The following is a 25,643-nucleotide window of genomic DNA, read 5'->3' on the forward strand; positions in this document are numbered from 1 at the left end:
GGTAAGGCTTTGGCGTTAGTGTCTCCCTTTCTCTCGAACTTTCTGGCTCCTCCTTGCCTCTCCATCGTCACTGGCTCTCTGCTCACTCATGTCACCATCTAGTATGCTCAGGTCCTCTCATGGAGTAGAGCTCTCCCTCTGCCCCCACCACCCTCCACTACTAACTGCCCATGATTGCTCTCACTCCCATTCCCTGGGAAGATGCAAACATCCCAGGCTCCATGTCTTCATTTCTCTGATGCTCCACCACCCAGCCTGACACCCTGCCCATCCCAGGCCTCAATTTTCTGCCATCCATGGACACTGCCTCTCAGTCTTCTTTGCTGGGTCACCTTTCTCTGCCCAATCCCCAAATGTTGGTACTTTCAGGCATTCTAACCTGGGACCTCTTCTCAGTTCACCCTACATTTGCTCTTTAGAGACCTCAGGCACACCCAGTGCCTCAATTACCATCTACAGGTCAACTCTCCACTCAGGCCACACCCATCCTGCACCTCCAACTGCTACTGGACAGTCCACTTGCATGAACTTGTAGGCATGTGAACTGACCAGGACCACACTGGAACTCATGTGCTCTCCTTCCTCACTCCCCAAACTGCTCCAGCTCCAATGTTCCCTGCATCAGTGACAGACACATCCACCCAGCTGCCCAAACTAGACTCCCCTAAATGCATTTCAAATTGACTCACTTCTCCCCAGCCACATGGCTCAGCTAGTCCAAGACCCCACTGTCTCTCCTAATGAGCTGTAATCACCTCCTAAATGGCCTTCCAGAATCCATTCTTGCATCTTACAAATCTATCCTCTACTTTGCTACTTCATTATCTTCCTGTAATACCTGGTCACAATACTCCCTTGCTTAAATGCTTGAGAGCATTTGACTGACACTTAACCTTTGACATGAGCCAACCATCTCTTTACAGTTTGGCCACTGTCCTTGCCTCCATTCCAATCTGTGTCTCTCTCCCTCTTGGGAAGATCCCTTTCTGTTTGTTCATCCTCTTCTCCTCCTCACCTGGTCCTCTGACCGGTACTGACTACATCAATGAGCTGCCCATGCCATCTGGCTTTTGGTGGACTCAGGGTGGCAGAAGCCTTCACAGGAGATCAGAGGTGAGTAGGAGAGTGGAGTCACTTATTAACTCCCTGATGAGTCTCCTTATCTTGTTGCACCCATCAACCAAAGGTCACACATCCTGTAAAAGTAGTCCTCTCCTTCCAGGTTTTAGAAACCAGTCCATCATGCTCTGACCCCACCAGGCATACAGACAGTGACAAGATGGCCATCACAGGACCTGAGCCACTGCAACACCCTTTGTGCTTTCCTGACACCCAGCCTACACCCTCATAAATGGTTCCTTTATTAGACATTCCTGGTGCTTTCCCCTCTTTGAGCGCCATCATTTTCCTGTAGGAATCTTGTCTGGTATACCTTCATAGTCTGCTCTCCAACCCTGATGACCTTTCCTCAGATCCACCAGCATGCCATGTTTTATATCCCTGGAGGCCATGTCACAACCAAGGCTGGGCTTTCTGCCCTGCCTGATCCACAGGGTAAATTAAGTCCCCCACTACATGCTCCCAATGTGTGGTCTACTTTGGTGCTGATGTCATCTGAAATGCTGCCAAAGTAGCTCTTTAGCATTATGCCCACAAGGTCAGGGACCATTTGGGTAGCACCCAATTCCCTCAGCACCTGGTGCCCTGTAGGAACTCAATAAATAGTGTTGCCCAACAATATCATCTCTCCAAGTTTACAGTCTCCTGGTGAATATCTGATACTATTTAAAGTTCCATTCTAGCTCTTGTATAATATATGTAGCAATGCTACACAAATAGCTTTGGGTAGCCTGAGGTAAAGTGACATTGTTTACTTCTAAATCCTAGAGGTATTCAAAATTCATCCTTCATTTTGGACTCAGTCATGAGGTCCAAAAAACTTATGAAAGCTCAATATGTACAGACACATTTAAGGGCTGGATCCCATTTGTTTCATCATCCTATGAAATTAGTTTTGCATAGCAGACTCCAGGTAATATACAATGAAATGCAACATAAATATATGATGAGTGGTTCACTATTTTTTAACTCGGTTGCTGGCTGACCACTGGTGCCCCTTGGCTTCATGTCCACTGAGCTGAGGGGCTTTGGCTGTTGTTATCTGTAGTGGATGCTGTAACCTGCTGCAGATTCCCACTTCCAGTTTTGGGTACTCAGCCCCTACTTCCCAGACATGTTGCCTGCTGACAGCTCACAGCAGAGTCCTTTCAGGGAATTGACCTCAACCAGAAGAAGACATCACTTATCTGATGATTGGTCAAAGGCAGTGCGGGAGCCTAACCCAATCCCGGACAGCGCTGAGGGTCACGTCAGCTATAGGGTTACTGACGGGATCAGCTCAGGCTTCTCTTTTGCCCAATATTTGTGGCTTAATTTCCTCACAGGTGTGGCTCCTGAGAGCATTTCCCCAAAATTTACTGCATGCAGATCTTCCCATGATCTGTCTCCCTGGATCTGACCTAAAACATAAACACTCCCTACTAAAATATTGAAGCAATGGAGGCTTCATCCTTATTGTCTTTTAGTTACCAGGCCTCAGGGAGACCAGCAGGCCCAAAAATGCCCACTAAAGCTGATCTTTGACCTGGGGATCATAGCAGGCCTGCCCTTTATACAAGAACCCTTATAATATTAGAGTTGAAAAAGACTTTGGGGGTCCCACATTCACCGGTTGTTCAGTGTGGGTTGGAATCAAGCCCAGAGCACGTGCCAGCCACAGATGGCTGGCCCTCTGACTTGTATAGTGGTATTACCCATCTAAACCATCAAATTCACCCTCCTCAAGCTTTGTCTAGCCTCTTTCATCCCAGAGACTGCTCTACACCCCCTCCACCGACCATTCCCCATGCCACCTGACCATCCCTGAACAATCTCTGATGTTTCTTTTCTCACTGGATGAGAGCCCTGCCCCACCCTAACAGTCAGTTTGCATCCACTAGCTCAGGTTATTTGGGATCCATACCAAAATGCTCAGGGTGTCCCAGGACAAGACAATCACTATCACAGCAGAGGCAAGAGGAAGCATTTGCCACCCTATCCGAGGGCAGGACCAGCAGCCCATAATTCTAGACAAGGGTCAATGTTGGTATGGGTTCTCCAGAGGCAGATCCTAATTCAAGAGTTCAAGCGCAACATATCTACTGTCTCTGTCCCCCAGGGAGGGTACATTGTCAAGTCTTCAGTCTGACTGCACCTGGAGCTTCATCCTGCAGGAAAGCTCTGAGAAAATAGTACAAAACATACACCCCATAATTCTTACTTGTGGTTGGAGAGAGTCAGGTTATTTATAGACCCACTGCCATGGACTGAATATTTGTGCTGCCCCTCCCCCCAACTCATATGTTGAAATCCTAGACCCTATTGTGATGGTATTAGGAGGTAGGGACTTTGGGAGGTGATTAGGTCATAAAGGTAGGACTCTCATGAATGGGATGAGTGCCCTAATACAAAAGACCCCCAGAGAGCTGTCTCTCCCTCTTTTTCTGCCATGTGAGAACCTGACCATCCTGATCTTAGACTTCCAACCTCCAGAACTGTGAGAAATACCTTCTTCCTGTTGGTAAGTCACTATGTGAATACTTCTTTGTTATAGAAACCTGAACTAAGGCCTACCACCAATCATTGGTTGTTGGTTAAGAGCTGCTATGAGGGTGTTCATTCTCTGAAACTTCCAGCCTGCCCTATATGGACAGACCAACCTTGTGGGCAAGGTGCCATGGGCAGTAGCAGGCAGATGCTGACAGTTGGAAATCTTCAGACAACACTGACGCAGTAAGATCTGGATACCTAGGTGGTTGTCAGTCCAGCATCTGCTAGGGCCGGTAGCATGTTAGATGACCAGCACACTCCATATCCTCTCCACTGTCTCCCCACTCCTGCCATGATATAGACTGATTAAGTCTGCCACCCTGCTGTGGTTGTTGAAGTGGATTATGGATTTCAACAACAAGATGGATGATGATGGATTTCAACAACAAGAAAGAATAAGCCAGAATGTAGGGCAAGTAGTATTGGTGGTACTTTCTACATCTGACCACCTACACCTGGGGACTTCTACATTGCTCAACTTTCTCCACACTTTCCTTTAAAAAAAGCAACAGGAAACAATGAGCAAATGGTTTGAGTGGACATTTCACCTAAAATGTACACACAAACAGCCAGTAAGCATATGAAAACATGCTTCATGTTATGCCTTTAGGGAAATGTAAAATAACACCACCATGAGATACCACTTCGCACCCAGGAAAATAGCACAATAAAAAAAGATAAACAAAACCAGAGCTGACAAAGAGGTGGAGAAACTTGAACCCTCACACGGTGCTGGTGGGAATGTAGAGTGGTGCACCCGTTTAGGAAAAAACAGCTTGGTAGTTTCTTAAAAAGTTCAACAGAAGTTTACCACATGACCCAGATATCCCGCTCCCAGTATACACCCGAGAGAAACGAAGACATATGTCCACACAAAAGCTGCCACATGAATTTTCATAGCACCACATTCTTCATAGTAGCCAAAAAGCACAAGCAACCCAAATGTCCATCAACTGGAGAATGGATAAACAAAATGTGGTCCATCCATATGATAGAATATTATTTGGCGATAAAAAGGAACAAAGCACTGATAACATGGCCAACAACATGGATGAATCTCAAAAACATGATGGTAAGTGAAAGACGCCAGTCAGCAGACTGTAGATTACACGATTCCACTGAGACAAAATGTGCAGAAAAAGCCAGTCTATACATAAGATGGAGTAGAGATTGTTGCCTGACGCTAGGGGTAAGGGTGGGAATGGCAAATGCCTGCAAATAGGCATGAAATGTATTTTCGGGTGATGCAGGAATATTTTGGGGTGATTCTAAAATTAGATTGTGGTGCTATCTATACAACCCTGTAAACTTACTAAAAGTCAGTGAATCATACACCAAAAACAAGCACATCATACGCCATGTAAGTTATACCTCAGTAAAAATGTTAAAAATATAAAAATAAAATTAAGAAGTAGGTAAGTAGTAAATAAACTGAGCCTGTGATCACCCAGCACAGACCCCACCCCACCTCGGCCTAAGAGTTGGTATGTGTCTGTATCCCCAGTGAGATTTTAGGCTGTCAACTGCCATTTCATCTTTGTTATATTCAGAGCAGAGTTCCTTGCCTATAGCTATCATTCAACAATTATTTGTTCAACTGAACCCTAGTAGAGGGGAGAAAGAGGTTTTTTCTTCTGGACATAAGAATAATGCTTTTTTAAAAAAAGGTTTCAGAAACCCTTTCCCCAAATGACCCCTTGTAAGTGACTCGCTCTGTGGAGGAAAAGTGCAATGATGTGGGTGTGAGAAGATGACATTTAGCTAAAGACCCAGCAAATCAGTCTTTCGGGCGGGGGGGGACAAACAACCATCAGCAGTGAATATGGTGTTGTGTCCTGATTTCAGGCCAGCTGACAGTGGCGCTCCAGAAGGGGCAGCCATCCGGCCGCTGCTGCACAATGCCAGGGGCTGCTGGCTCCTCTGCTGAAACCATCAGATTACAGCCCATGTGGCTGAACTTGTGGACAGGAAACACAGCTGAAGCTGTTTTGCATTTTTGTCTAAAGCTTGCTGTGCATGTCCTTGCAGACAACAGTGATGCATGGGAGCCTCTATCCGGGTGAAATCTGTCACTGGACCCCCCCCCACACACACACACACCCGCACCCCCTGCAGAAGCTCTGCACCCTGGAAACTGCACATGGCAGGGATGGTGCAAAAATATTCTTTTTTTTTTTTTTTTTTAATTTTTATTTATTTATGATAGTCACAGAGAGAGAGAGAGAGAGGCAGAGACACAGGCAGAGGGAGAAGCAGGCTCCATGCACCAGGAGCCTGACGTGGGATTCGATCCCAGGTCTCCAGGATCGCGCCCTGGGCCAAAGGCAGGCGCTAAACCACTGCGCCACCCAGGGATCCCTAAAATTTTTTTTTTTTTTTTTAATTTTTAAAAATATTCTGAAGGGAGTTCTCCCCAGGGGAATGTAAGTTGTTGGTTTTCTCTGCAAAGGGACTTATATCAAAAGAGGATTAAAATAAAATAAAATAAAATAAAATAAAATAAATAAAATGTTTATATTTATATATTAAAAGAGACAGAGACTTATATCAAGAGAGGATTAAAATAAAATAAAATAAAATGTTTATATTTATATATTAAAAGAGAGAGAGGACTCATTTGTGAGCTCTCTGTGGCCAGGAGGCCCAGCCTACTCCTGATGGGGAATTTCTGAGCCAGGGATGTAGGTGGGTGGGTACAGTGTCCAGGCTGTGGGGTCTGAGACCTGGGCTCGGGTCCCAGCCCCCTCAGTTACTAGCTGCCCACCTGTAGCCTGCCTGGACCTGTTTTCCCCCTCATGCACAAGGTCATTACTGGTTTGCAAGGAGCATACCATGACACAATGATGGCATCATGTGGGAAACACTCAGCTAGGTGCTGGGAGCCCCCACAGAAAAGCAAGTCATTACATTAAATGAATGAGACACTGGTGCAGCCAGTCATCAAAGGTGTGTCCTTGGTTGGGGTTTCAAACGACCTTTCCAGGGTGTGTCTGCCAGAGAGGAGAGAGTCTGACTCATCCTCTTTGCATGCTTGAACACGCAGACTCAGAAAGGAAGAAAAAGAGCCTCGTATGATATTGGAACTCAGACTGACTTTTTGAGGTAATTGTGTTTTAGCCAGAACCCCAGCATCAGTATCGGCGGCTCTGTGTTTTAGAGAACCATCACTTCGAGTGAGTATGTCTTCTTCAAACTTTTACCCTCCAAGAATAAATCCTGACTTCACTTGGCCAAGTGTTTGATATCTTCCAAATGCTCAATACTGCTCATTGAATTTTAATTAACTTAATTATTCCCATAAGTTCACCAACATGAATCATAAAGAGGAAACTGTATTATAAAAAGATTATTTCACCCAAAAGATAGACTTAAAACAAGGATAGGTTCTTTCCACCAGGCACTAGAAAAGGAGCCCTGGGACTACAGAACCAGTGGCCCAGGCTCAAGAAGCAGATAAAGAAAATCTTCAGACAGGGGATAAATCCAACACTCCAGGAGAAACAGGGTAAAACACTGTGAGCCTGGAGACCAGTTCTGGGTCACTTTTTGGGTCTGGCCTTACTTTCTCATTTTGAGAAATCCACCCTTGAGATATCTGTAGCTCCTGCTTAACCTCCCTTAGGGTTGAGCCAAGCAGAGTAGATTTTTCGAAGACTCATGTGGGATCTCACATAGGACAGGTACCTGGATCATCACAAGTCCAGCTTGGTTTTGGTTCTGGTCTTTCTCACTTCTACCCCCTTTGGATTGAGATTCACAATCACTATGTTCTCCGTCTGAGGCACTGGTGCTCCAGTGTAAAGATAATATTCTTTCTCTATCCTCTAACCTCCTGGTATTAGGGTGCAGAGGGATGGCTTATAAGGACAGGTACAAATTTAGATGGGGAAAACAACCAAGGAGGGGCAGAACCAGAGTAATATAACAAATAGATGGTAGCCAGAAATCCCTAGAATTTGACCCACAAACTCCTCACCCTAAACAGCCTTTTGTAATAAGAAACCAACCTTTTTACTTGCACTGTAGTGTCTCAGGGCAAACACCATCATTCCCAGGTAATCTTCTCGTACCCAAGTCGTCAGCTCAGAAGCCCATGTACTACACCTGGAACTGTCCCCTAACACCCAGACAACCATCCCTACCACCACAGCGCTCAAAGACAATCACTCCTGGAGCCCCCAAGACCCCTAACTTCCCTCCCATGTCCTATGCTCTCTTTATAGATACACCTGAACCATCTTTACCCACATCTTATGGCTATTTGTGGGTGGGGGTCAGAGAGAGGAAACAGTATTTGGCTGGGACTATTGATGACTTGCTTTAGAAATGACTCTGAATTCAAGGGGACATGTCTTGACAACTGAGCATACAGGTCTGAGAGTCAGAGGAAAGCAGGAAATAGTAAGTTGTGTGCATGCATTTCATCATCCACGAAAGAGAGGAGAGGATGAAGACAGAGGGGTAGAGTGGGGTGGAGGGTCTAATGCCAAAAGACCAGGCATGAGCTGGCAAAGATGACTGGAGAGATAAGAGAAAGCAAGACAGTGAAGGAGTTTGGGAGCCAAGGAAGAGGTTGTCCCAGTGAGGAAGGGGGACTTGCCCATTTTGAAAAGGACTGTGAAGACTGCATGTGAACCAGCATCCGAATCTGGCAAGGTGGAAGTCCCTGCTGACCTGGGAGCAGTCTTCATGGAGGGAAAGGGCTGCATGGAGCTGACAGATGGGATGTTGAGTGAGTACAACATGGGAGCAGTGAGTGTAGACGTGTTTAGAGAAATTCCACTTCTAGTACACCAAGAGGGCAGTAGCAAGTGGAGTAAACAACAAAGAGCAAATTTGCATGAAAATGCAGCCAAATATACACTAAAGAGTATAAGAAGTATGGTTTCCATTCCACAAGAGGCTAAGGGATGAGCTGATTGAATATGAAGCCACGTTGCTTTGACAAAAAGACCACGGTTGGCAAAAGAATGGAAGCCGATGAGACCAAACATATGGTTATTAATCTGAAATATGAAGCAGGCCTGATTCACTAGCTCTTTTGGTCACTTGCGATTTTTCAGTGGTCACATAGACACAGCTGAAATTCAGTGCTCCAGCCCAGCGACCACAGAATACCCAAGAGGAAGCGGAAAGCAGAGGCACTAATAAGCATATGTGATCAGAATGCAACTGAAACATTCTGAAAAACAGCTTTTCTTGTGCCCCAAACAAGGGGCTGGGTGTGCCAACTGCACAGTTTTCCTGCACATGGAGAGCCACAGAACCATGACGCCTCTCCAGCTGCATCCATGGCCAGGTGCACCTCTCAGAGCCCCTTTAGAAAACGTGTTCAGTGTTCAACCTGAAGCTACCATGCTTGAAGCTTTATCCATGTTATCGCTGAAATCTTAAGAATGATCCGTGTGGGAGCCCCGCCTCCTAGCGTAGTAGAAAAAGGATCAAAGTTAAAAGTGCTGGAATCTCCCGTGAAAAGACTCGCTGTGAAAAGAAATACTGCTTTTGCTCAGTTACATCTAAGAGCTATTTTAAAAGCTCACACAAAGATGTGCACTGATGAGCAAGGGCACTGTTTATCTCTACTGTGTTGGTGCTGAAGGCTTAGCAGCAACACTGACAAACAGCCCACTGACGTCAGGAGATTTTAGTTAGTTTTAGGGTAGAGGGAGAAAAGGATATAATGGAAGAACAAGATGAAATGTTGACTGGAGACTGATTGACTTGGAGCCACAGCCTTGCTGTCAAACAGGCAGACATAAAAATACTAGGACCATGCACAAGAAGCAACTAGGCCACCCAGTGAACAGGAGGTAGACCAGATAACTGAAACGCCCAGGTGCTTCATACATTGACCTTCAGCCATATAATGGCATAACGAAGCACTGTGAGGGCCTATTTATCTCGTATTTTTAGGAGAATACACCAATGGCAATATTTAAAAACACGATTGCAATTTACAAGTTTAAAATAAGCACAAGTTAAAAACCAGCACTTGAGAAGAGCCACATATCAAATCCTCAAAACATGAACCAACCTGTCCCTGCAGGAAAAGCTCAAATGCTACCCCAGTGTGAGGGGACAGGAGGTTAGAGCTGAATGGAGGAAAGAGGCCAACGGTCACCAATTTCGACCTTCCTACTGCTGCCATGTTATTTCTAGTTGCCAAGACAAAAGAAGTCCACATCTTAAAAAGCAATCTCCATCTGAACCGTTTGTACACCGTGAGGGGCCCATCGCTTGGTGCTTGGTGACTTCCTCGGGACAAACAGGAATGCACAGATTACCACAAGATAAAGCTCTCCCCTCCACACTTTGACAAACAAAGCTCACTGATTTCAGCCCGCAGCTCCACTCCTGGAGCCCACAACCCGGGATGACACAGATAAGGCCTCCAAGGCAGGCCACTGCCTCGCTGAGACTCAAGAATGTATTCAGTGAATATGAGCAAATGGAGGTCCCTTTATCTCCCAGGATAATGCTGGCACCAACCTCTGCTGGAAAAATTAAAAGACAACATTTTCCAACACTAATCAATTCTCTTCCACTTAATGAGCACCAATGTCTTCCAGGGCAGCTGCGATTGTGTCTGCTTCACAGATGAGAAAGTAGTAATAAGAGCAGCGTGACAGACGCCAGGATAACATCTTTTTTTCAGGGTATTTTCACATGCATTATGACCATTTGGTTTGAGGCTCACAATGACTTCGTGCAGTACACGCGAAAGGCAGGATGAGCCACAACTTCCGGAGGGGGTTAATAACACTGGTCCTGAGTTGGGAGATCTGGGTTCAACCTGACCTTGAGCAACTTTCTCAGCCTTCCTGAGATTCAGTTTGCTCGCCGTAAAGAGCAGAGAGCTAGGAAAGAAAGGGCTGCCAGTGAGAAGTAAACGTGAGCGTCCTAGTGCAGTGCCTGGCATTGAGCAAGTGCTCGGCAGACAGTCGCTGTCAATACTATATCTGTCATTGGTGTTATTGCCACAGATGAGGAAACTTGCTGAGGTCCCACTAGATCCCAGAGACAAAGACTCAACCAGAAACAGAAGAAGCCCAAAGTTAGAGACACAACCATGGCTCCTACACCCGGTCTAGCACCTCTTCTGATCTACCATGGAAACAACTTAAAAAAAAGAGTCTTATTAAAGGGTGGGAGCTTGTGTTACATGTGTATTTAAATAAAGAGAAGTCAAAGTCCCATAGAAAGAGAAGTATGGTTTGAAGCTTGGGCAAAGGCTAAAAAAACATGGTAGTGGTTTGTGCTTAGCTCTGTCCCCTGACTGTGTCAGGATGAAGTCAAGATTCTGCAGTGCTGGAAGCCTTCCAGCCTCCCTAGTGGAAAGGGGGGCTGATGACCTGCATCAAGAGGTGAGTGACAGGAGAAAACACGGTCGCCCTCTGCATCAGAGACCGTCAGCACCTCCACAGAAACCAAAGTCCCAGGGGGCCACATTTTACAATTTTTTTAAAAGATTTTATTTATTCACTCATGAGAGACACAGAGAGGCAGAGACACAGGCAGAGGGAGAAGCTCCCTGCAGGGAGCCCGATGTGGGACTCGATCCCAGGGCCCCAGGATCATGCCCAGAGCTGAAGGCAGATGCTCAACCACTGAGCCACCCGGGTGCCCCACATTTTACAATTTTTAAAGCAACATAAGAGGGTTGCCTTCAAAACAAACCTATTTTCTTGAGAATATACACCTTGACTCTCAGGAATATGGACCCCTACTTGTATTATTTTTCTGATATTCAAATAACATTGCAGAGAGCTTGAATGCACTAAAATTATCGCCGGATACAACTAGAACGCTTCCAGGAGAAGAAAACTCAGAACCCAAATCTGCACACACTTCCCAGCTCTGCTCTCTCTCTCTCTCTCTCTCTCAGTGCGTCTGTGACATCGGATGCTCAGCATCGGAGGCGCACTCCACAGCCTGTAAGTCATGCCCTTTGCCTACGCAATAGGTGAGGCTTGAAATCTCACACGGCCAAGGAACGGGTTCCCCTTATTTAAAGATATGCGGTAAATTAGATTTTTTTCACGGTGCCAACAATTAGGAATACATACTTCCCGTTTCTAAGCAATTTGAGGTTTAATTAGGATTCTCTAAGCCCCATTTGTCTTAACAATGTGACAGCTCCCTTCCCCTTGCACACCCACCCTCTCCCTTCTTTTACAATTCTTCCCGTTTGTAGCATTTTACTCTGTAGAAATGCGAGGAGGGAAAAGGGAAGCAAGCATAAGTGCAAATGAGAGCACTTGTTTCCTCTCTGAACACGCCACTTTCAAGGCACCTTTGATAAAAGGTTATTTTCCCCTGACTGACAATTATCTCTAAGCTAATTATTAAAGTGTCTTATTAAAATGGGCATGTTTGAGGGGCTTCCATGGGAGGCATCGATGAAACCCCCTGGAAGGAGAATATGACATCACAGGAATAATGTGAAGGAGAGCGCCCTGTTTGTCCATTTAAATTAGTTTCATCATCCATAACAAGTGTTTAAAAAGCAGAAAAGCAAGGGCGATGCATAATGCATTGTGTCATGATGCATAATAATTAGGCCTGCTCCCAGCCACCCCAGCTCCCAATACCTAAAAATCTCTCTGAGTAAGCATTTTGTTATAAAGGCTTTGACAAAAATGCCATTTAGGGACTTTCAAATTTACAGGGAGGCAATTTGTCATCATTTATAGGAAAAGGAAGAAGGTAAGAAGAGTATAATGCCACACACCTCATCACTTCACAAACCTCCTGGTGACGAAAGCTCCCCAGGCCTCAAATTGGAAGAGGCAACAGCCAGCCGGTCCCCGCAGGCTCGCAGGCCCATGGACCTCCCCAGGCCACGCGTGGCTCTTCTGCTAACAAAACGACAGAGCCACAGCAGGCGTTTCCTCCGGGCTCACACAGGAGCAGAATGATTTGCTCTTGGAAGAGCCAAAGTCAACTCAAAGTTTAGAGATCCCTGACATCCTATCTGCTTTTCCAGTTCTCCACAAAGATGGACTGAGGATGGAACAGCATCGAAAACATCCTTTATTCTAAAACTTCGTTTTTAGAAGATATGATAATCCCTAAAAGAACGCCAAATTCATGTAACAACTCAACTTCCTTGGAAACAAGAGATGGATGCACAAAAAAAGAAAACAGATGTTTTGGGGTTTTGTGTTTCTTTGGAATGAGACATTGTTCCTTTAAAATGACCGATTATTTCATAAGAAAGAGCTTCTTCTGGATTTAAAATAAAACTTGGATCTGAAGTGCACCTGTGATATTTTCCCACTGAAGTAGGAAAAGAAACCAGAATGTGGGATCTGATACACTGCACGCGGCATATTTTTGCTTCCACCCATTCGCTCGACACTGAGCACCTTAATGTGCGGGGGATTCTTTTCCACGGCCCAGGGTTACTTGTCCACAAAGCCTGAGTGAGAAACACAGAACAGTAAGCCTCCCGGTTATTTTCAGACTACTGAGAAAGAGTTAATGTAAATGATTTAATGAGCAAATAATTAATGAAGTCCAAAACTCAACTCAAGTAACCAGAAAATTTCTCTTTCAGCTAATTTAATGTCTTCCCAGAACTGAACGCAGATCTCCTTGAGCCACAGCGCTGTGCGGGGTCTCACCCAGAGATGGACACCTTGCGTCCCCATGTTAATTCCTCCCACACAACGGGGGGAGTGTCCCTGTCACTAGAACATTTTTCTGGACTTTGACAAAAGACATTCAGTCCTGGAGGAAAAATGCAGGGACCAAACCACGTACCGGCTGTGGATGTTTCCAACCATAACCATATTTAGCATTAGGCCACGAATTTAGGAACACAGGGCTGACGCCATGTAACTACTAATCCTGACAAACTTCTGGTATAGAGAAACCATCTCAGCCGACCAAGGAGAGCATCATGAGCCAAGCTGTTAGGAGACATCAGGCGCACATATTGATCCACCCTGGCCTCTGTGTGACTTTCCAGTTTCTTCTAATATCTGTCCCCTTCATGCATTCAGCATGATGAAAATTATCTGCAAATGGGAGGCAGCTCAGTCGGGGGAGTCCTAGCTCTGTCCAAATCATAATGTGTCTTATGAAAGAAGTCTGCTACGTTTGGTCCCCTCCCCTCTGGCCTCTCAAACAGAAGTTGGAGAGCTGGCTGCCAGGGTCCCTTCCACCTCCCATTGTCCATGGCTCTAAGGACTTTGAGGTGTTACGCCTCAAAAAGTAGGGTGCCGGGGCACCTGGGTGGCTCAGTTGGTTAAGCATCTGCTTTCAGCTCGGGTCATGATCACAGGGTCCTGGGATCAAGTCCCGTATCAGGCTCCCTGCTCAGTAAGGAGTCTGCTTCTCTCTCTCCCTCTTGCCCCACCCCCACTTGCACTCTCATTCTCTCTCTCTCTCTCTCTCTCAAATGAATAAATAAAATCATTTTTTAAAAAAAAGGAGGGTGTTGCTGTCAGGAACGTGATGAAGTGGGAAGGTGAAGATCTGTGGGGGAAGACCCTATACATTGGGACATATATGAATGAAGGCTTTCTGCAGGTGAGAAGCAAGGTAAAAAGACCACCTGGGTAAAAGGTGAGAGCCACATGTGTATATTGAGGAAAAAAACAAAACAAAACATTACCTTAAAGTTGAAGTCCACAGGCACGAAAAAGATCATGGAAAGACAGACAAGAGGGAGGGTCTTCGGATGAGGAGCCCAGCTTAACATGAGGGACCTCACGGGTTTGGTGTGCAAATTAATATTCATTCCCTCATGAAAGCAGTCACTTCTCTAAAGCCTAATAACAAGCCATAATCTATGTCTTTCACGTAGTGAATGGCTTTAAACTCCACCATCCATAATCAGGGAAGTACCTTGACCCCAGTGTGGCACACACATTTACTTTCTCAAAACATCTCTGCATTTTGATTTTGCCAAGCGGTCATTGTTTTTACTCTTCCCACCCTAGAAGTCACGATGTTGTCAATGTCATCCTGCAACCTCCCTCCAGGGCTTGCCCCTCACCCAGGATCCCCACTTTTCACGCCCAGCTCCCTGTCCCCTTCAAGGCTCCCCAAGCTCTGCCGCTCCTGTGTGTCACTTGTGGGATGTCCTTCCAAGGACACCATTCAATGAGTCACTGAAGTAGAAATTTAGAGAATAGAATCACTCTTTCTGGACTTTGACCTTTGACAAAAGACACTCAGTCCTGGAGGAAAAAATACCTATTCCTCCTTGTAAAAAATGTAAGTCTGTCTTTAGGAAGGGCATCTAAATACAGGAAAAATATAGCAAACGAGCTGGACACTCAGACATGCTGATGGGGAAGGTAGGGGTCACCATGAACAAAAGGAGAGCCAGAGATGTAAAATATAAATCCAATTTATGTCTGAAAGCTGAAGGAGAAGGTCTCCAATAAGACTAAATTTGACTAGGTTATAATTTGGATGAATAATTAAAGATCAATTTTTTCCCCCTAACACTCCTCAAGCAGGGTGTTAGAGACCCTCTTCTGGGCAAATCCTCTCAGCACAGACTTTGCCTTTACTCGTTCTGTCTACTGTGTAAACCCTCTGTGTGTACAGACATCAAGAGAAGATATTTTAGGTAATTACGGGATCATAAAACATGGCTGATGTTAGCATACGGAGAGGTCATAAATTTTACCTTTTGTAAAGCTCTTCATTTGTAAGTGACGGGGGATTCACTACATCTTCTTACTTTATTTTATTTTATTTCCTCCATTCATCTTCTCCTGCCTTAAACTAAAACCCTTTCCTTTCCACGTTGTAAAAACTTGGTGCCAATTCTGGGGATTTTTGAAAGAGCTGCAGTCATTGCTACCTTCATACCATGGCTGTTTGCCACAAGTCTGGGTCCAGTGCATGTGCTTCTGACCCTCTCTAAGTGCCTTGAATTTTGCTTCTCAGCCTGCTGCAAAACCATGGATCAGTCTCCTGATTTATAATGCTCAGCCCTGTTTTCAAGCTTATAAGCTGCACGTACACACGCTCATGCATACACTTGTGTTCACAAATACACAAATGTACACACACACCATTGCCGCTAATGCTCAGCCCATTCTCAAATTGCTGTTCCAGCCCTGATCCAAACCCCGTAGGATTCTGCTGAAGCTGTTCTTTCATGAAGCCTTCCCTGACTTCACCTTGCAAAGCTTGCTTCCTCATCTTTTTTCTTAAGTTTACTGTCTTATCTGAACCATCAGCAAATCATTTTTCAACGTAACTAAATTAGATAACCCAGTTGATCTTATCAGTTTATACTTTAGTTTTAAAAAGATCTTCTTTCAAAAACCAAAAATAAATAAATAAAATAAAATAAGATCTTGTTTCCTTGTACTTACATTATGTCATGATTTCCCAATGAAATGGCCAATTCTTTAAGGACAGAAATCTCTACTGTTCTTCTCTTATTCCATATTCCCAATGGGCATAAAATATGCACAGTAAATATTTTATGGTTAATTAAGAAATCCTCTCCTAAGAAAACCCATTGGTGAGTTTATGTTGGTTCCATGATCAGCCATTAGTAACACTGTGCTACCAATGATCGGTCCCTTGAGATCATCACAATTTATCACAATCTGTATCATGAATCAAATACACGTATGATTTTCGGTTTTGAAAACTTGAGTTTTTCAATTTTCGGCTTTGAAAACACAACTCTTTTTCAGTAACTACAAAAGCAAAGGAGTTTCTGATAAATGCATTGTAAGAAATAATGCTTACTCTGAGGACACATAGTGTGTGAGTGAGTGTGAATACGTGTAGAAGGCAAGGAGAGAAAGGAAAGAGGAAAGAAGTTGACGAAAGAGATAAATCATAAAAGACACTCTGTAAGTCTCACAACAAGAAATGAGACCACGAATGCAAATTATGAACTTAGCCGCAAATTATTTTGAGGTTGAAGCTATACTAAGTTGAATTCTGCTGGATCTAAATTTGAGTTAAGAATGGAGAGATTTGGGATGCCTGGGTGGCTCAGTAACTGAGCATCTGCTTTTGGCTCAGGTAGTGATCCTGGAGACCTGGGATCGAGTCCCACATTGGGTTCCCCGCAGGGAGCCTGCTTCTCCCTCTGCCTGTGTCTCTGCCTCTCTCTCTCTGTCTCATGAATAAATAAATAAAATCTTTTAAAAATAAAAAAAATGGAGAGATTTCGGGAAACTCACAATATGGAATAAAGTTTTTAACTTCATAATTTTTTAACCATACCATAGATTTCTGTGGAGCACAGTTTACAAATCAGAGAAAATGGATGTTTGGGTGCCGACAACACAAACTGGTGCCTCTTAAGGTTCATCTAGTTACAGTCCATGACAGAAATTCTAAATCTTCATGCCTCTGCTTGACCCTTCATCTTCTGGTGTCTACAGAACCCAAACAGGTTCACATGAAAAGAAACCAAAATGTTGCTCAATTACTGACAAATAATAGATGGTGGTTGCCACCATGGAACTGTAATCCAAACTCAGTCAATATTAAACTTTTGGATGCTTTAATTTCAAGAGAAATAGGAAAACTAAAAGAAATGAAGATTGCTGGTTTCCCATTGGTTCGAATGCATTAGTTCATCACTCAGACTGTGCTCCTGACCTGTACAATCTGCTGTCCAGTTTCCAGCCCCTCTCACGTTATGCTGGGATAACCAAATCATGGAATGGCTCTCACCGAGCATTGTAAAACCCCGTCAGTGGCATACAGTGTTCAGGTGGGCTGATTCCATATAGTCTCAAAAAAAAAAATTCAAGAGGAGGAGTCTGGGCAGTAATGCCTGTACAAGGCTGCAAACCTATCCATTTATTCACATCTTTAGTTTACCAGCAACTCTACATAGTGAGATGGTCCACGGGGATCATCTAGACCCCACATCACCAGGAGTCAGGCTTAGATTCTCACCATTACTTTCCTCTTGGTCAGCACCCAGCCACCCACCACCATCCCAATGCAGGCTCTCCCCTTCCTGCACAGCAACCTAGCACCGCTTGGCCACCCTTCCACCAATGTCCTCAGCTCTGCTTTGCTCTGCACCCCAGGCAAGATACAGCACCGATCACTCATATGACCTAGACTATGATCCTAACACAAAAACCTTAGATACAAATTGAATTTGAATTCGAATTCGAATTCCCCGTATTCTGCTCCCTGTCCCATGTTAGATGTATCTCCCCCTCTGACACTGCATAGTCCCCCTCTGACGTTGCACAGAAGCTGAATGGAGCTACTGCCTCCCGCTCCACATCTGGGACTTCCCTGCTTTTTCCCTCTGCTCCCACCATCGCTTTAGTGTGCTTCTTATCCAGTGAAAATCTGCACCTACTTAAAAGCCAAGTCTTAAAACCACCTTCTCCTTGAAGCACTTTTTAAACAGTCTAATCAGAAGTTGCTTCTGCCTCCACAAACACTGCAGAACCTTCCCTGTGTGTCCAACATGGTGATCATTACCGCCGGCAGCACCTTCTACAGTCGTGAGTCTGTCCTCTCTTCCCTGGGACTTTGCCATGATCTACAGAAGACCTACAAAAATGGTCTTCTTTCTCACACTGTCCTCAGTCTGGTGACCAAAATTGTTTTAATTAAGGTATTTTTTACTGTTATGCCTCTGAGAATGGGTCAGATTGAAAATTGCAGGGCATGATGCTTGCTGACCTTCCTATCAATATGCATGTCCCCATCTTCCATAAGAAGAAGCTTCTGGTATGCAGAGAGATATTATCACTCCATGGGGAAAAGAGATAATAGAATTAAAGACAGCAATGACATCAAGCCCCTAAGAGTTATATCCCTGGAAAGAGCATTCATTGACTTAATCATTCAATCAGTAAATACTTATGGGCACCTGCAGTGTTTAGTAACCCTCCTGGGGCCAAAGACACAGAGATGGGCACAGAAGACAAGGTCCCTACTTTCCCGGTGGGAAGAGACAGATACCAGACAAACCGCCACATTATTCCAGGCACCTATAACTGCTCTGAAGAAACACAGAGTGCATGCAGCAAAGAGGAACAGAGTTATCAAGAACATGATTAAGGGAGATCTCTCTTAGGAGATCGTATCAGGGCAGAGAACTGAATGAAAAAGCAGACAGTGGAAAGATCCAGAATAGAGCATCCCAGGAAGAAAAAGGAGTGGGTGGAAAGTTGAGTCACCGAGCGTGCCCAAGTTCAGCACATTGGAGGAACATCCAGAAGTCTAGCGTGGCTGAAGAGGAGGCAGCGTGGTGTGGACAACCTGAGCCAGATCCTGGAGGGCCCTCAGGTTATGGTAAGGAATGGCGGGCTTATTTTAGGGCTGATGGGAGACATTCCTACCAGCTTTAAGCAGACGGGTGATATGGTCAGATTTACAACTTAAGCAGGTCCCTGTGGCCACTGTATGGAAACCCAACTGGGAGGTGAGAGTGTCCACAGACAGACTAGTTGGCCAGTTATTGCAGAGCCTGCTAAGAGATAATAGCGTCAAGTGACATGGAAGTGGGAGAAATGGTCATGTTCTGAAAGTAGAGTCACTAGACCTGCTGATGGTTTGCATGAGTCAGGAAGGAAGGAGGAAGTCAGTGATTCCAAGGCTCTGTCCTGAGCAGTGAATGAGCAGGGGACCTGGGACAGGAGCAGATGGTGAGAAAAATCCAGGAGCTCTGTGTTGGGTCAAAATCTGAGATGCCCACAGGATTTCTAAGGGGAGATGTTGAGTAGGCAGTGGGTTGGAAGGTCTGAGTGGAAACCCAGAGGGAAGCCGTGGACAGAGATCTAAATGTGGACATCACCGGCATACAGATATTTCACGCCGCAGCCTAAGTTAAATCACAGAAAGGAAAGATGGGGAGGTGAGGGGAGCCCTGGAGTACTGCAATCCTTCATATTTGACTAGAGAGGAGACCAGCAAAGACAATAGGAAGGAGAAATCAGAGAGGCAGTAGACAAACCCAAAGAGGGTGATACCCATAATCCCGGGGCAAGTGGTTCAAGACGGAAAGTGACCTGTTGCATCAAAAGCTGCTGAGGATCTTGCAAGATGAAGACGGGAAACATGGTGGTCATTGGTGACCCTGACAAAACACTGACAGTGGAGCTGGGCAGCAGACACAGATGGGAATGTGTCTGAGAGACTGAGACACATGGGGTTGTAAGGGGTATGTAGACAGCCTTCAGCGTGCACAGGCCAACAGCTCATCTCTCATCTGCAGTGAGGGGAAGACGAACACGGAGGGGCATGGTCCAGAAGAGTGGATCCATGGCCTCCGTTCTTGGCCACTGGGGTTCAAGTGCTTCAGGGACCGTGGGGCTCGTGTGCAGGTGCCAGGCATGTCCTGCAGGCCTCACGCGGATCAGTAGTGCTGATGTCGAAACCCAAATCCTCAGCTCCACTGTGCAAGAAGTATTGCCACGTGCAACTCTGCTGGGTAGGTTTATTTTAAACCATGTCAGAGAAAGGAGGCAGGTGAGGGTGGTGCTGGGAGGAACAGGCTCAGCTGGTAGTGTGTTCTGCGTATCAGTGTGTTGTGTTACTGTGTTCTGCGTGTCAGTGTCCTCCACGTTAGCATGTTCGACATTTCAGTGTGTTCTGCATGTTTAGTGTGTTTAAGATGTTAGCCTTTTACCAGCTGGTATGGTCTAGTCTACCTGTTAGTGTATTTACACATTAGTGTGTTCTGAAAGTTAGCAGGCTCTGCACACTAGTGCATTCCACATGTTAACATCTTACATGCTCATATGTTCCACGTGGTAGTGCATTCTACATGCCAGTGTGTTGATGGGAGAGATAATGTCGTGTGGTATGTCACCCGGAAGACAGGGAAACCAGGACATGTCTGCGAGTGGGAACACAGACATGAGGCCAAAGCCCCTGAGTGGATGGAAAGCAGTGAAATTCTGGGTATGGATGGAGGCCTCAGCCTTTGAGGGGATCAAGGCAGTTGCTTCCACTGTCAGGGGCAGAAGGCAGTCAGTGTACATGGGTGTTGGGGTGCAGGACCTGAAATGAATGTTGAGTGTTAAGCTCTGCCTCCACACCTGGTAAAATCGGAAGGGCTGGGCCACCTGTCCTCCTCTGCTCCCACAGACAGACCCCCAGCCAATAAGCCTCCTTGTCAGGGGACAGGGCACAGCCCCTGCTCACCCCCGAGCAGCAGGTGTCAGCTCCCTGCCAGCCAGTGTGCCCGCAGAGTCATTCCAACAAGCCAACCACGTCCTCCATGTGAACCAGGGTGCACTCACCCTCCACACTGCAAAGTCTCCTCTGTGGCCCACTCTGTTCCCTGGTACCACCGCCACCTTGCACCATGCAGATATCTTCATCCCATGGGCCATGAGCACACATGGCTAAAAACTGGCTGTGGACCTCATGTACTCAGGTGCCTAGTCATCCCTCTAACTGAATCTCTCCTTCACTAATGAGCTGAAGGGAAACCATCACACCAGGCACAAACACGATGCCATGATAAACTGAGGTGAGGAGGAGGGAGTATTCCAAGTAGTTAACTGGCTTCATCTAGGTTCTTGGTAAAAGAATTGAGATCATCAACTGCAAGTAGAAAAGGAAGGAGAGTTTGAGGTTTGTGGAAGAAGAAGAAGGTGGAAAATTGTCTTCCCACAGAAACAGGAAGTGACAGGCAGTCAAATGAGGCCGAGGGCAGATCTAAGGGCCCACCGGAGGATGCGGCCGTAACCAAAGACCTGTCAGAAAATGGCAGTGTGTTCTGGAATTCAGGGTAGGCCTGAACCTCCAAGTGAAAGGGATCAGAAGAAGAGGTGTTAGAGAGAAAACATCAAGGCCAACTGTCAGGTGATGCACCAGATAAGGCTTTGGGCACCATCTGCTGAAATCTGCAGGGTTTAATTTTTTTCCATACACCATGGGAATAGATATGGAAAGATAAGGGACACATGCTACAGGCTGGGACGTGTTGGTGACTGGTCCTTGACAGCATGGGACAGGCACTGTGTGCTTGGTGCTACTTCACCAACTGAGCATCCTAACTTGGCAAAGAGCTGAGATCCTAGAAATGTTGCGATTGAAACAAACCCCGAAAGTCCCATACGGTACCCACGTTGCCACATTCTTCCAGCATCTTCCTCCAAGAAAACTTAAGAAAGCGATGCTTGCTCTCTGGCCCATCCCAACTCTCTGGCATAAGCCATATTTCCACCTCCCCAGATACGTATCGCCACTTCAACTGGGATGTGTGCTCAGGAGCCAGCCCAGATATCCAGAACTCATTCACAGACAAGTATAGGCAGATAGTCAACGTAGGCATTCTGGAACTAGACTGCCCGGGTTCAAAACTTGCCTTCACCACTAGCTTGATATGTGACTTTCAGAAAGCCTCTTCACTTTTACAAGTTTTACAACACTTTTATGACCTTGATTCCCCCCAAGGATAATATGAGTAAATATCTCAAAGACTTGACTGAAGATTCAATGAGATGATACAATCAAGCACTTAGCATAGCCCATGGTCAGTGGCCCATGGTCAGTGTTCTGTAAATATTAGCAATTATTATAAATAGGTTTGGTCAGCACGCCACACCACAGTGACTCTACGGGCATACTAATACCACAAACTTCAGGTTGCTTGGCCCATACAGAGGACGCCCAATATCTCAATATCTTCTCACCTCTCTGTGGTCCGGTCTTGTGTGAGACCAGTACTCAAGGTGTGAGAAGTGGCTGAGTGGATAGAAATAAAGGCAGACCTTGAGACAGGAGTCCACCTGGGGGATCCAGGCCTTGACTCCATGAGCACCTCCTATTGATGAACTCCAAGTGGTGGGTGTAGTGCCAAGAGGCCACCCAGGCAATAAACAGCTACAGCTAAGTGAAGTATGGGCCATTCAATCTCTGAGCACCGACAAGGTTGGGCTATTGTCATCACATCAGAGCATTGGTGTTTCCTATGTTCCATGGAAGGCAAATATATCCTGTGTGAGAAACTGGTTCAAACGTTACACAAGCATCGAATAACAAGAATGTGGCCCTGGCATGGCAGGTGTACGCACATGCATTATCCTTACTTCCCATGAACCTGAACGTCTAGGTAGTATTTGCTCCACTCTTCAGAATACATGTCTCATGGACAAGCTGGTAAAATAATTCAGCTGTGCTGGTAAGATTCAGACTTGTGTGCCCAGAACTAATTTGTGTCTTTCTTCCTAACAGCCCGGTTGATGCTAAGTTCACACTTGATTACCAGTCTTCATAACCCACTTCACAAACTGGTTTTATTCTAACATTTTGACCTGAGAGAACGGACGGTCTATCGAGAACAAACATAATATATTTAAAAAGATACACGATTTAAACTGGGGGGCTGGGGAAGGTCCCACCACGTAACATGAACAGAATATAAATGTCACTCTTAAGCACACTGACAATAGAGCATGATGCCATGAAACAGCTCCACCACCGAAGTGGATAAAAGTTAATTAACCTGTCCCTTACTTGCCTAACTTAGCGCAAGTGCATAAAACCACGGCTGACAAGGAAAAGTAAATGAATTTTACCCATTTATACACTCATTCTTCAGAGATCATATTTCACTTTCTCAAAACAAATTTTTATTGCTCAACTTTTAAAGCAAGATTAATGTCATCATTTTCAAAGTTTAGGGAAAAAAAGTCAAAGGAGTAAAGATGGCTTTGTTTGGAGGATCTCGGGGATGCTCACAATGCAGGATAACGGGGACCTCAAATCAACAGGCCCTAACTGACCACAGCCCACATCCAACATCTGCAAACCCTGGGCTCTTTTTTTTTTTTTTAAACATTTTTTTTAAATTTATTTATGATAGTCATACAGAGAGAGAGAGAGAGAGGCAGAGACACAACAGGCAGAGGGAGAAGCAGGCTCCATGCACCGGGAGCCTGATGTGGGATTCGATCCCGGGTCTCCAGGATCGCGCCCTGGGCCAAAGGCAGGCGCCAAACCGCTGCGCCACCCAGGGATCCCCAAACCCTGGGCTCTTATTGTCCAAAACTGACACTGGGAGTACTTTCTCACTGGGCTGTGTGAGGATGCGTGGAGGCCGTAGACCCCACCTTATGGTGGTAATGGTGGTATTTTTTTAAAAGATTTTATTTATTTATTAATGAGAGACTCAGAGAGAGAGGCAGAGACGCAGGCAGAGGGAGAAGCAGGCTCCCTGCAGGGAACTCGATGAGGGACTCGATCTCTGGACCTCGGGATCATGCCTTGAGCCAAAGGCAGATGCTCAACCACTGAGCCTCCCAGGCACCTCTGTAATATGGTATTAATGCCTACCTCCCAGCTTCGGGCATTACAGGCACTACCATAAACTCTTAAAGTCATACCTCACATCTTAGTAGTAAGTAATGCCAGTGACTGCCAATGACATCATCATCACTCCTATCACTAAGAAGCACAAGTGCACATAAGATAGTAAGCACACTTCAGATGCTCAGCAAATGAGAGTTTCCTCTTACTTTCATTTTTTGTGTGAATAATAACAAGTAGAGCTTCATTCTTCAAAGAAAATCAAAAGATGGCAATCTCTTATAAATGCCATTGCACACGGGACGCCCGCATGGCTCAGTCCGTCAAGTGTCGACTCTTTTTTTTGTATATTTTTTATTAGAGTTTGATTTATCAACATATAGTATAACAGTGTTCATCCCATCAAGTGCCCCCCTCAATGCCCATCCCCCAGTCACCCCATCCCCCACCCACCTCCCTTCCACCACCCCTTGTTCCACTCTTAATTTCAGCTCAGGTCATGCTCTCAAGGTCAGGTGATAGAGCCCTGCATTGGGGTCCATGTTCACCAATGAGTCTGCTTGAGATTCTCCCTCTCTCTCTGTCCCTACCCACCCCCATGCTCTCTTTACACAAATAAATAAAATCCTTTTAAAAATGATACTTCAGGGATCCCTGGGTGGCGCAGCGGTTTGGCGCCTGCCTTTGGCCCAGGACACGATCCTGGAGACCCGGGATCAAATCCCACGTCAGGCTCCCGGTGCATGGAGCCTGCTTCTCCCTCTGCCTGTGTCTCTGCCTCTCTCTCTCTCTCTCTGTGAGTATCATAAATAAATTAAAAATTAAATAAATAAATAAATAAATAAATAAAAATGATACTTCACACTTCTCAGAGTAGGGGAGATATGAAAATCTTAGCAGGTATTTAGTCCCTATATTGTCATTGATTCTGTGGTCCCAGTGGTCCTCAGGACAAGAGATGTGGGACTGATGACTTATGTCTCATCTTCTGGCCTGGTCTTAAATGCAAATGCCGTAAGTTCCAGGCAGATCCAAACACACGTGCATTCTGATAGAAAAAAGAATACATATCCTAAATACTGATGTTTTAGTAACCAGACGACCCCCACTGCATAAATGTAAAGGGAGAAAATAGGGACAGTGTGTAAACAAAAACCCCACCACTGCCAAGCTCCTGAAACCACAAAATGAGCCACGCAACCTCCCATCCTGGAGGCGAAATCTATTCACAGTGGAACTGCCATCAGTACTTTCCATGCATGCTCTTCCCAACTCATCTCAGATTTCTCCTATCAGGGGGCATGTCACAGGCCTTCATTCAACACAGCTGCGAGGCACCTAGACGAAAGCTCTAGGCGTAGACAAGAGGTCACTACCTAGAAACAGTGGTGAACACCAATGCTTTAAGCTGCACTATTAAACACCCAAACACACCAACACAAAATGGTGGAACACTTTTTTCAGGAAAAACACACTTGAAATAAACACAGAGAACATGCCTCTAGGCCCAGCACGCACTAAAGCAGCTCTCCCCGACGATGACCCCCAGCCCTGGGAGGAAGGTGTCAGGGAAGGTGTCTCCTAGAGCCAAAGGCCCAGCTGGTGGTCTTGGGGGTGGGGCCCAGAGCCTCCTTTGGGTGGGGGAGCTCCCTGCCCTTGCAGCACCTCTCTGCATCTCATTTCTCCAAATAATTGGTGCTTCCTAGCTAGGGTTTCCACATTTCCCAGAGGCCTCCGCAGTCCAGCCTCTGCCTGGGAGAACA

General features: G+C 45.6%; 1 protein-coding gene and 2 long non-coding RNA genes across 5 annotated transcripts in view; 1 reads left to right on the forward strand and 2 right to left on the reverse strand.

Annotated features, from left to right (window-relative positions):
- The window catches only part of LOC125754164 (uncharacterized), a 37,121-nt gene extending 33,707 nt beyond the window's left edge, over positions 1-3,414 (reverse strand). The window contains exon 1 of the long non-coding RNA XR_007407690.1: positions 3,320-3,414. This is a non-coding gene — a long non-coding RNA (uncharacterized LOC125754164). The remainder of the gene's footprint in view (positions 1-3,319) is intronic.
- Positions 1-25,643, reverse strand: part of DSCAM (DS cell adhesion molecule) — a 734,179-nt gene that overhangs the window by 695,301 nt on the left and 13,235 nt on the right. The gene's annotated exons all lie outside the window — the stretch shown is intronic.
- On the forward strand, positions 3,496-14,074 carry LOC112661593 (uncharacterized). Its single transcript, XR_003137825.2, has 3 exons — positions 3,496-3,619; positions 6,692-6,821; positions 13,208-14,074. It is a non-coding gene; the product is annotated as an uncharacterized LOC112661593 (long non-coding RNA).

This window comes from Canis lupus, chromosome 31, assembly GCF_003254725.2.
Source record: "Canis lupus dingo isolate Sandy chromosome 31, ASM325472v2, whole genome shotgun sequence".
Lineage (NCBI taxonomy): Eukaryota > Metazoa > Chordata > Mammalia > Carnivora > Canidae > Canis > Canis lupus.